Below are 4490 nucleotides of genomic sequence, written 5' to 3' on the forward strand. Positions count from 1 at the left end.
CTTGTCTGGAGTGCGAAGCTTTGCTATGCTAGTTCGCGGGTTCGATCCTCAAGGGATTTACTTATTTCCCAGTCGCCTCTTTGCGCAGACGGGTTGCAGGTGTTACATGACACCTCCTTGAAAAAAACGGCCATCATAAAAATAAAAAAATGGCTAGCAGCTTGCTTTTCTCAAGGGAAGTAATCCAAATATCATGCAGGAAACTCATCAAACTAGAATTTCGGATTTGGAAAATGCATTGAGGATAAGTTGTCCGGATTTTTCAATAAAAAGTCATGTGGGAGCTTTTAAAAAAAAGGGCTCTTTTGGGTTTCTTTTGTTTTTCCTTACTTTTGCATATCCTTGCGCACCCCCCGCGGGTTAGGGGGAAGAATTTACCCGATGCTCCCCAGAGGCGACTAACGGATTCTGTTTCTCCTTTTACCCTTGTTAAGTGTTTCTTGTATAGAATATAGTCAATTGTTGTAAAGATTTTAGTCAAGCAGTATGTAGCATTCTCCCAGTAAGGTCATATATTGTACTACGTTGCAAGCCCCTGGAGCAAATTTTTGATTAGTGCTTTTGTGAACAAGAAACAATTGACAAGTGGCTCTATCCCATCTCCCCCCCTTTCCCCGTCGCGATATAACCTTCGTGGTTGAAAACGACGTTAAACACCAAATAAAGAAAGAAAGATATCCTTGCGCGTAGTGGTTGTAAATGATCGTGTCAAAAATCGCGAGAATGTTCTAATTTTCCCATTAGTAGGGGCATTGCCCCATGACCCAGCCCCGCACCCATGCCCCCTCCCTCCACACCCGTTTATTTGGTATGATTTTATGTTTTCTCAAATGTTATGTTTTCTCAACTTTCATGCCTGGAAACTTCACAGTGAAACATACCGAGGAGCTCGCATGTGCTGTTTGAAGGGTTTTCAATTCTGATGTGTGTGGGGTGAGGGGAGAAGAGGTGCGGCCATCTTTCTGGCTGCCTGAGAGAGGGTGTGTGTGTGTGTGTGTGTGTGTGTGTGTGTGTGTGTGTGTGTGTGTGTGTGTGTGTTTCTGCATTTGTAACTTTGTGTGCCTGTGAAAGAAAGTACTGCTAATTTTCAACATTGGAATTGATCCATGCACTGTAACCAGTCCTCTTAGTCGAGTGAAATTCATCGGTATGAACTTTGCATTACTCAGATTTTGTTTCAGGTGCGCTCAAAAGTAGTCAATTTACACTTGTCCGTCGATTGTATTTCTTGGTAATTAGGCTAAGTTGTTGTTCTGTGAGTTGTGATTTAAAATGCACGCAATGAATCGGAAATATCGTGGAATGTAGTTTTGAGGTTCTTGTGTAAAATTGATAATATGCATTATACTGAAGATGTCATCAAGAATGAATTGTGTTCTCGATATGACAGTGAGAAAAAAAAAATCATCAGTGTATTCCATTCAGGGGCATCAACCCTTTGACTCATCTGACGTTTGAGGAGTTAAATAGGGGATTATTTCCCTTGTACCTTCCCTTCATTCCATTTCTGCAACAGACAAGATAAGGCCACAAAAAAAAATAGGTCTGTTTACGGTAAAAATAGGGTCGGTAGGTCGGGATTTTATTTTATTTTATTTGTTTTCCAAAAAACCATATATTCACGTTATTTTGCCAAAAACCCAGATTTTTTTTTTTTTTTTTTTTTTTTTTCCCAAATGTCAAAAAAAAGTCTAGGGTCGCGCGAAAAAAATAGGGTCGGTCGGGTTACCGTAAACAGACTATTTTTTTTTTTGGCCTAAGATGTGTATGAATCATTGGGACAAGTTTGGATCCCGGGATTCTTTCTTAGCCTTTGAAGAAAGAATTAAAGTCTGTGAGATTTGATTATTTGCAATGCTGGCATCTTCATCAGTTTGTGTGCTCGTTTGTCTTATTTATTGTCTAATTTGTATTTTATTTTAAGACTCACAAAGCAGCAATAAGCCATGTTCAAATGTTCTTCTATAATGCTGAATTCAGACTGAGTTGCAATGTCATGCTGACCTTGTAAAATATTTTTTTTCTTTTTTCTTCGTTTTGGTTATCTTCTGATTCTGTGAGGTGTTTTTACTGTGACACATCTGAGACAATGTGTATGTTTTGGTGCGTATATTGCGTTTTGCTCTTTTGTTTGTGTGTATAATTTTCTTTCGGGTTGATTTTAAAGATATTATTGATGGTAAATTATTGTAGGAACTATAATTTGAGAAAGTCTGATATACAGAAAAAGAGAGAGAGTGTGTGTGTGCGTGTCTGTGTGTGTGTGTGTGTGTGTGTGGCACCGCACGCGTGTTTTCCTGGGTATATAAGAGTTCACACAGAAAGCATGTGGCATGGATTGCAAACGCAGAAGTTCGAACATCAGTCGTGTAAGTGTATAATAGTGTTGTGCTGATGAGACATGATGAAGAACGGAGTGCATTCCCAAGTAATGGCTCGACCTCTTCTGAATGTTGGTGAGCAGATCGAGAGGAAGATGATCAATAATTAATTATCGTGATAGCCATATTTCTGATTCTTCACCCCCAAATCTGCTATGGGCATGATGATGATGTTGATATTGATCATTAAATACGTCTCATGAACTTGTGTGTGCTTATTCAATGTCCGTGAAGACTTTGTGGTGTGTGAAGAGACGGGGTGAGCGAATAGAGTAGTGTGTGTGGTTTTTAGCTTGTACTGAGAGAGAGAGAGAGAGAGAGAGAGAGAGAGAGAGAGAGAGAGAGAGAGAGAGAGAGAGAGAGAGAGAAAGAGAGACAGTCAGACTGAGCGAGAGAGAGAGAGAGAGAGAGGTTGGTTGGTTGGTTTTTGGGGTTTAATGTCTCTTCAGCAGATGCTAGCTGCTATTCGAGACCGATGCAGTTATTTTCTTTTCCCTTCATATGGCAAGTTCTACGTTTCAGACTATTTACATTCAAATCTATCACTGTAAAAGAAGGTTCTAAAAATTAATAATTTTCACTTCTGGTACTTTAAATCTTGTAAAAAATCTTGATCTCTTTTAAAAAGTTAAAAATCTTGTCCGGGGGAACATCCCGGAATAAAACCTTCAGTGTTTCCGCATTGTAGTGTTTGTCTCGAAATTCTTGAACGTCTACACATTTTGTGAGAACATGTTCTAATGTCCATGGTTCGTCACATCCAAAACAGTATGGTGGATCTTCACCTTTCAGCAGATACGAATGTGTAATGTGACTGTGCCCAATGTGTAAGCGACAGAGAACTGTCTCTTCTTTCCTGTTGAGGCGACATTGGGGTAGGCTGTCCGACAGCTGGGGGATGATCTTATGAAGTTTATTTTCTTCACATTCGTCCCATTCACTCTGCCATAGGTACTTTATGTACATGTTGGTGCGAGTTCTGAAATCTGAATGCTTTGTATGTTTGTCAGTGACGAGTCTTTCTCTGGCTTCTTTAGCAGCTTGATCAGCTGCAGAGTTGCCTCTAATTCCAACATGGGATGGCACCCATGCAAACACAATCCTTTTGCCTTCTTCAATCAGAGATGCATGTAGCTCTTGGATTTCGACCAACAGTGGGTGATCTAGCTGAGTTCTCTTCACGGCGGTAAGAGCCGATAGGGAATCCGACAGAATCAGGAAGTCTTTCTTTTTTGACTGATATACCTGTTTCAGAGCTAGCTGTAAAGCTTTCAACTCTGCAGAAAATACAGAACTGTCATCCGGAAGACGGGCCGAAAAGGCCCTATCGAGTTTAGGACCTGTGACAGAAGCTGATGCCACTTTACTTTCAGCTTTGGACCCATCAGTGTATATTCGTTGATGGGAAGGGAACTCGGTACAGAACTGGCTAAAACACTGTTTAAAAATCAAATCATTTGTCTCTGACTTCTTTAACCTTGTCAGATCGAGTCGAACAACTGGATCTGGCAATGTCCATGGAGGTGTTTCTGTCCATCGATTTTCACTAACATGATCGAGTTTTATCTTTGATTCGGCCAGATGTGACTGAATCCGAGAAGACAGAGGTGCTCGATCATTTGGGTGACTTTCAAAAAATTCAGAGCATTGTGGTTGAAATACGCATTGGTAGGCTGGATTTGTAGGCATAGCTTTCAGTTTCAACACATAATTTAGGGTGAGTTTCAGGCGTCGCAGCCTCAGAGAGGGTTCTTTGGCCTCAAAATATAAGGACTGTACTGGAGACGTCCTGAAAGCTCCCAGACAAAGACGTATACCCTGGTGGTGTATTGTGTCTAATAGCCTTAGGTTGGATTTTGCGGCTCCACCATAGACGACACAACCATAGTCCAACTTGGATCGGATTAAAGCACGGTAAAGTCTGAGTAGGACTGTGCGGTCAGCACCCCAGTCCGTATGAGAAACCACTTTCAATACATCCAGAGCTTTCAGACATGATGTTCTCAGATACTGGATATGTTTAAGGAATGTTAGTCGACGGTCAAAGGTCAGTCCTAGGAATTTAAATTCTTCAACAACCTTGACAGGATTACCATTCAGGACCAGAGA

At 40.9% G+C, this 4490-nt stretch overlaps 1 long non-coding RNA gene across 1 annotated transcript; it reads left to right on the top strand.

The window, feature by feature from the left end:
- The first annotated feature begins 492 nt into the window (after nt 1-492).
- Nucleotides 493-2589, top strand: LOC138967048 (uncharacterized). The gene is made up of 2 exons (XR_011455830.1): nt 493-1526; nt 1762-2589. It is a non-coding gene; the product is annotated as an uncharacterized lncRNA (long non-coding RNA).
- The last annotated feature ends 1901 nt before the right edge of the window (nt 2590-4490 follow it).

Source organism: Littorina saxatilis, linkage group LG5, assembly GCF_037325665.1.
Source record: "Littorina saxatilis isolate snail1 linkage group LG5, US_GU_Lsax_2.0, whole genome shotgun sequence".
In the NCBI taxonomy this organism is placed as follows: domain Eukaryota; kingdom Metazoa; phylum Mollusca; class Gastropoda; order Littorinimorpha; family Littorinidae; genus Littorina; species Littorina saxatilis.